Genomic DNA, 8,322 nt, shown 5'->3' on the forward strand with positions numbered 1-8,322 from the left:
TACTCAGTGTTCAAAACAATCTGTCACGTTCCTGACCTTATTTCCTTTGTTCAGTCTTGTTTAGTTGGTCAGGACGTGAGCTGGGTGGGCATTCTATGTTAACTGTTTCTATGTTGGGTTTATTGTTTGGCCTAATATGGTTCTCAATCAGGGGCAGGTGTTTGTCATTGTCTCTGATTGGGAACCATATTAAGGTTGACTGTTTTCACTGTTTGTTTGTGGGTGATTGTTCCTGTTCATTGCGTTCTTCGTTGTCTCTATGTTCACATGTTCAGGTCTGTAGCGTCGTTAGTTTCATTTTCTGTTTATTGTTTTTGTTAAGTGTTCCAATAAATATGGAAACGTACCACGCTGCAATTTGGTCCTCCTCTCTTCCACCTAACGACGAGCGTTACAAAATCTATGGATCTATTTCAATACCTCAGTATAGAAGGTAGAACCGATTTTACCTATCAATTATCACCAGTAAAGTTGAATTCAGAAAACAAATTGACATTCAATATTTCACAGAAGATTTCTGAAGACATCCCTTTAAGAGGACCTTTTCTTGAAGGACACTTAAGTACACTCTTCTCCACAGCTTTACTGTGTTTGTTGGGACTGGGGTGATCAGATGTCTTTCTTCTGCATGGAATTGAAAATGTTGATCTCTCTCTGGGTAAGCTCGCCATCCCGGTGTACAACTGAGCAAGAGGACAGGTACATTAGTGTCTAGTTTGAGAAACAGAAGCCTCACAAGTCCTCAACTGGCAGCTTCATTAAATAGTACCCGCAAAACACCAGTCTCAACGTCAACAGTGAAGAGGCAACTCCGGGATGCTGGCCTTCTCGGCAGAGTTCCTGTCCAGTGTGTTCTTTTACTCATCTTAATCTTTTATTTTTATTGGCCAGTCTGAGATATGTCTTTCTTCGCAACTGCCTAGAAGCCAAGCATCCCGGAGTCGCCACTTCACTGTTGATGTTGAGACTGGTGTTTTGCAGGTACTATTTAATAAAGCTGTTTTTCAAACTAGACACTAATGTACCTGTCCTCTTGCTCAGTTGTGCACCGGGGCCTCCCACTCCTTTCTATTCTGGTTAGGGCCAGTTTGCGCTGTTCTGTGAAGGGAGTAGTACACAGCGTTGTACGAGATCTTCAGTTTTGGCAATTTCTGGCATAGAATTGCCCTCATTTCTCAGAACAAGAATAGACTGACGAGTTTCAGCTTCCAGCTACAATAATCATTTACAACATTAACAATGTCTATACTGTATTTCTGATCAATTTGATGTTATTTTAATGGACAAAATGTGTTTTTCTTTCAAAAACATTTCTAAGTGACCCCAAACTTTTTGAACAATAGTGTATATATTTATATACAGTAGTGTTGATTGTAAATCAACCCTACTGTCAAGTTAAATGTTTCCCCTTCTCTGCAACTGCGTGTGTGAGTGAATGAAAGGGAGAAACAAGGGTTGTGCACCTCAAAATATGACAAGTGTTACGTCCGTTAGAAGGAGACCAAGGTGCAGCGTGGTAGGCGTACATTATACTTTTATTTTAAATGACACCAAAAAACAACATGCAAAACGAACGTAAAGCTATATGCAGTGCAGAAAGCAACTACAAACAAACAAGATCCCACAACTGAAGTTGGGAAAAAGGGCTGCCTAAGTATGATCCCCAATCAGAGACAACGATAGACAGCTGCCTCTGATTGGGAACCATACCCGGCCAACAAAGAAATAGACAAGCTAGAATGCCCACCCAAATCACACCCTGACCTAACCAAATAGAGAAATAAAAAGGCTCTCTAAGGTCAGGGCGTGACAACAAGGGCAAGTTAAAATGTGATTTATTTGCTTTACAAAGTGTACACTCAGTTAACATATGAATTGTTTCTGCTAAATACAATTAAATCAACCCTTTTATCAGTCAAAGAGATTACCTCAATGGTGTCTCCTTCTCTCTCCATCGGATCGCGGCGGTCCTCAGTTTGATCATATTGCTTGATGGTTTTTGCGACTGCACTTGAAGGAACTTTAAAAGTTCTTGAAATGTTCCATATTGACTGACCTTCATGTCTTAAAGTAATGATGGTGTCACACCCTAATCTGTCTTTGTGCTTGTCTCCACCCCGCTCCAGGTGTCACCCATCTTCCCCATTATCCCCTGTGCATTTATACCTCTGTTTTCTGTTTGTCTGTTGCCGTTTCATCTTGTCAAGCCTACCAGCATGGTTTTCGTACTCCTGTTTGCTTGAGCCCCTGTTTTCTAGTTATCCCGGTTTTGCACATTCTGCCTGCCCTGACCCTTTCTGCGTTCTGTACCTTTTGACACTGCCCTGGATTACTGACCTCTGCTTGCCACTCTGTATTTTATGGACTCTGCCCTGGATTACCGACCTCTGCCTGCCCTTGATCTGTCGTTTGCCTTCCCCATCTAAATGGGTGGCATGTTGGACACACACACACACACACACACAGGTAGGCTTAAGTTAATAAAGCATTACAGTGCTAGTCTGCATGTAAAAGGACAGTGTAACAATTGTGTTCCTCTTTAGGCTGATGGAGATGTGAGAGTCAGGACTTGGATTTGGAAGAATGTAACGACTCATCCTATGTCTGAAGCATACATGCTTGAGGTACATGGGTGGCATGTTAGACATGCAAGTACACACACACACACACACAGGAGACGGATAGTACGAGTCTCAGTTTATTATAGTACAAGGGGCAGACAGTCGTAATCCAAGTCAGGCAAGTACAGGACGGAAGGCCATCGGTGGGTCAAGACCATAGCATCTAGTAAATTCCTGAGTACAGTACTTGGAGGCTATGCTTTGCGAAAAAAGGTTGACGAGGTGGACGAATTTAGTTTTTTTTGGTGAAGGTATCAAACAGGCACTACCAATCTCTCACCAACTTGCAGTGCAAAACGTAAGGTTTCAGTTACTCGGCACCAGAGGCACTAATTTCAGAAGGTTTTTCTTTGATGGCACACTGTACAGTTATACTGCAGTCTTTTGTTGTAAGGGATCACATTTGGCGACTGTCATTAGGCCTGAATTCATGAGTCCACTGCTGTCTGCGCGTGTCTCTGCTACTCATCTCTGACCAGGGCAAACAAAATGTCATTTCTAGTCTAACCACATTGCATTTTGGAGCTTAGGCTATACCACCCTTTTTCAAGTCCATTTGCTAATTTTTCATGCCTCTGACATGCAGTGGTGAAATACCCTACAGTTTTCTTGTCATTTTTTTTCTCATTATTGTGTTACCAGTACAGTGTAACCAAGCTATTTATTTTTCCTACCGCCTTTCACCCCTGATTTTTATTACCAGTTTTGTTTGCACATAGCTTCACATGAAATTACATCCTGCATGACACAGCCTATATATTTCACACACTGTACAAAACAATTAATCATGTTGAATAGGCGTAAGCTTTTTTTCATCAATGCTTAGTCATTTGCATTCAGTCACATGCATTCACAAGTTGTAACATGGCTGATTGTGCTATCTTCACGTAATAGCAACCAACGCTCTATGAATGCGAATTAAATGTCATAATCCTGTTTGTGTCTGATAGTATTCTAATTTAGTGCCAAGATGAAGTAGCAGTTTCTGGGGGGGAAATAATGTCTTACGTCTCAATGTCTTACGTGTCAGCTAGTTCACAGGAGATTACATGTGATAAATGTTGACTAAAAATAAAGTTGGGTCATAAAATGGGAAGGTGAATAAATTAACCTACCAATAGCATACAGACGAGATTGATTTCATTCGGCCTAACGTTAGTTTTGCCTGCCACATAGTCTATGTATGCTGCCACAACAAGCAGGTGCATGTTGGAGATGATATTAGTCCAAAGAATTGTCAGACTACAGTCACCAAGTCCTAGACCGTTCTCTCTGCTACCGCACGGAGGTACCAGAGCGCCAAGTCTAGGTCCAAAATGCTCCTTAACAGCTTCTACCCCCAAGCCATATGACTGATGAACAATTACTCAAATGGCCACGGACTATTTACAATGACTTGGTACCGATACCCCCTGTATAGAGCCTCGTTATTGTTATTTTGTTTTACTTTTATGAAATGTTTTACTTTATTTAGTGAATATTTTCTTTACTCTATTTCTTGAACTGCGTTGTTCGTTAAGAGCTTGTACCTGTTGTCACAACCTGATCTGTTTCACTTGTTTGTCTCCACTCCCCTCCAGGAGCCCATTATCCCCTGGGTACTTATACCTGTTTTCTGTCTTTTGCCAGTTCGTCTTCAAGTCAACCGGCGTTTTCTCAGCTCCTGCTTTTTCCCAGTCTCTTTTCTCGCCCTCCTGGTTTTGACCCTTCCCTGTCCTGACTCTGAGCCCGCTTGCCTTACCACTCTGCCTGAGCCTGCCTGCCGTCTGTTACCTTTGCCCCTACTCTGGATTACCGACCTCTGCCTGACCTGAACCTGTGTCATCCTGTACCGTTGCTCACAACTCTGGATTATCAACCCCTGCCTGCCTTGACCTGTTTGCCTGCCCCTGTTGCTGTAATAAACATTGTTACTTCAACAGTCAGCATTTGGGTCTTGCCTGAAACGTGATAGTTGTAATCGATGCATGTGACAAATACAATTTTATTTGATTACATGTGTTCCGCTCCAAGCCATTCTCCCCAATTAAGGTGCCACCAACCTCCTGTGTCCCATTGACTATAATGGGGGATCCTGTTTTCTGCAAAGGCGGTCTGCCTTGAATTTGAAGTCATCAATGCGAGGGAGCAGTCTTTCTCCCCTGGATAACTCTGATAGCACGTGAACTCGTCATAACATGAGCCTCGCCGAAGTCACATAATCTATTAGTGAACAGTTGTCTGCTTTGTGATTGGACAATACAGACCGCAATGTTGTCTGGGTGAGCAGTATGTTTGCCCCCTAACTCGTATGTACACAGTCAGTTTCTAAACCCAGAGGCGCAACATCGCAAGATTTCCGGGAACGCTTGCAAAACATACCAAGCAGACCAGGCCATGGTTTGAGAAGTCAATGAGAGAAGGGAACAACTCTTCCTTTGCTGTTAATTTTCTCAAATTCAAGGCATAACCTAGTGAAAGTGACAAACTGACACGTTTCAAAAAATTTAAACATTATAGTGCTTTTGATTTGATGCGCAGTTTAGCGTGAGACGACCGTAAGATCCGACGTGTTTCTATGCGTGAGCTTAGCTAGCCAATGTTGCCATAAAATCACATCGGGGATTTCTATTGGAAAAGCAGTTTCTGCCTATCTTACTGTACTCTTAGACAGTGTTGTACTAACACCTACAAAGAGATTTGATCAAGTTCGCCATTGCTATGTCCTTTAGCTATTGTCTTGGCCTAATATTTTTGTAGCTATTAAACACTTGGAACCACGATAGCCAACATTTTGTTGACATTTGTATATTATATCTAGATTTATTTTCTATTTATTGGACTTTACCCTTTTTTTTCTCCCCAATTCCGATCTTGTCATCGCGGCAACTCCCCAACAGGCTTGGGAGGCAAAGGTCGAGTCGTATAGAAACAAACCCCGCTGTCACGCCCTGACCTTAGTTATCTATGTTTTCTTTATTATTTTGGTCAGGTATGACGAGGGTGGGTATGCTTGTTTTTGTCTTGTCTAGGGTTTTTGTAGATCTAGTTTGTTTTGTTGTAATTGTAGGTCTATGGTGACCTGAATTGGTTCCCAATCAGAGGCAGCTGTTTATCGTTGTCTCTGATTGGGGATCCTATTTAGGTTGCCATTTTCTCTTTTGGTTTCGTGGGTTCTTGTCTGTGTAGTTGCCTTCACGTTCGTTTTGTTAGTTTGTTCTGTGTTCTTCATTAAAAGAAGAATGTATGCATATCACGCTGCGCCTTGGTCTCATTACGACGAACGTGACACCCGCTTAACCCAGCCGCACCAATGTGTCGGAGGAAACACAGTTCAACTGACGCTTGAAGTCAGCCTGCAGGCGCCCATCCCACCACAAGGAGTCACTAGAGCACGATTAGCCAAGTAAAGCCCCTCCGGCCAAACCCTCCCCTAACCCCGACGATGCTGGGCCAATTGTGCTCTGCCCTATGGGACTCCCATTCACGGACGGTTGTGATACAGCCTGCGCCACTCGGGAGGCCCTGATATTTGTATGTTACATCCATTTTTACATATCCACTGTATACATGAATTGCTGCAAAGTTGGTTCCTGTTTACATGAGGGGATTCTATTAGATGTTTTTTATTTAACTAGGCAAGTCAGTTAAGAACAAATTCTTATTTACAATGACGGCCTACCAAAATGCAATAGGCCACCTGCTGGGACGGGGGCTGGGATTATAAATATAGGACAAAACACATATCACGATGAGACAACATTACATAAAGAGAGACCTAAGACAACATAGCAAGGCAGCAACACATGACAACATGGTAGCAACACCTGCCTCTGATTGAGAACCATATCAGGCCAATAAGACAAACCTAACCTAGAAACATAGAACATAGACTATACCCACCCAGCTCACGTCCTGACCAACTAAATAAAGACAAAACAAAGGAAATAAGGTCAGGAACGTGACAATTGGTGGCAAATCTGATGGCCGAATGGTAAAGAACATCTAGCCACTCGAGAGCACCCTTACCTGCCGATCTATAAATTATGTCTCCGTATTCTAGCATGGGTAAGATGGTCATCTGAATCAGGGTTAGTTTGGCAGCTGGGGTGAAAGGGGAGCGATTACGATAGAGGAAACCAAGTCTAGATTTAACTTTAGCCTGCAACTTTAATATGTGCTGAGAGAAGGACAGTGTACTGTCTAGCCATACTCCCAAGTACTTGTATGAGGTGACTATCTCAAGCTCTAAACCAGGGATGGGCAACTCTAGTCCTCGAGGGCCTGATTGGTGTCACACTTTTTCTCCATCCCTAGCAAACACAGCTGATTTAATCAAATTGCATTCTAAACTGAAGTTCATGATTAGGTGATTGGAGGCAGGTGTGCTAGCTGTGGCAAAACTGTGACACCAATCAGACCCTTGAGAACTGGATTTGCCCACCCCTGCTCTAAACCCTGAGGTACTAATCACACCTGTGTGGAGAATGGCATTCTTCTTACCAAACCACATTACTTTTGTTTTGGAGGTATTCAGAACAAGTTTAAGGGTAGAGAAAGCTTGTTGGACACTAAGAAAGCTTTGTTGTAGAGCATTTAACACAAATCCAGGGAGGGGCCAGCTGAGTATAAGACTGTATCATCTGCAAATAAATGGATGAGAGTGCTTCCTACTGCCTGAGCTATGTTGATGTAAATTGAGAAGAGCGTGGGGCCTAGGATTGAGCCTTGGGGTACTCCCTTGGTGACAGGCAGTGGTTGAGACAGCAGATTATGACTTTATACACTACACTCTTTGAGAGAGGTAGTTAGCAAACCAGTACAAGACCCCTCAGACACTAATACTCCTTAGCCGGCCCACAAGAATGGAATGGTCTACCGTATCAAAAGCTTTGTCCAAGTCAATAAAAATAGCAGCACAACATTGCTTAGAATCAAGGGCAATTGTGACATCATTGAGGACCTTTAAGGTTGCAGTGACACATCCATAACCTGAGCGGAAAGCAGATTGCATACCAGAGCGAATACTAGACATCAAGAAAGCCAGTCAGTTGATTAGTGACATGTTTTTCCAACACTTTTTGATAAACAGGGCAAAATAGAAATAGGCCTATAACAGTTAGGACCAGCTTGATCTCTCCTTTTAAATAATGGACGAACCATGGCTGCCTTCCAAGCAATGGGAACCTTCCCAGAAAGGAGAGACAGGCTTGGCGATGATAAGGCCAGCAACCTTAAAGAAGGAAGGGTTTAAACCATCTGACCCAGATGGCTTTTTGGGGTCAAGTTTCAGGAGCTCTTTTAGCACCTCGGACTGAGTGACGGCCTGCAGGGAGAAACTTTGTAGCGGGGCATGGGAAAAAGAGGGAGCAGCATCTATTAAGCTGGCACGGACGCAAGGGTAGGCCTAGTTTGCACTGGGTGAAAAGTGATTGCATTGATTTTGGAACCAGGCTGCCTTCTGGCCAATGGCGAAGTAGGTTGTGTAGTGCAATTTCTTTTGTTTTAGGTGAGGTAGTGCATTTTCAGATTTTTATGAAGTAATTTCCTCAATCAACATTTCTACCGATTGATGTAGCTTATCATTATATAGAATATGCATAAAATGCAAGGTCTGTCTATGGCCACATTGTCTCAAGAACATTTTCTATTTTTAATACCCTCAAACACGAAGTTTATCAAGGCAAAAGGCGAGACCCAGATGCAGATGCAGTTGGAGTCT

This window comes from Salvelinus sp. IW2-2015, linkage group LG12 (genome assembly GCF_002910315.2).
Source record: "Salvelinus sp. IW2-2015 linkage group LG12, ASM291031v2, whole genome shotgun sequence".
Lineage (NCBI taxonomy): Eukaryota > Metazoa > Chordata > Actinopteri > Salmoniformes > Salmonidae > Salvelinus > Salvelinus sp. IW2-2015.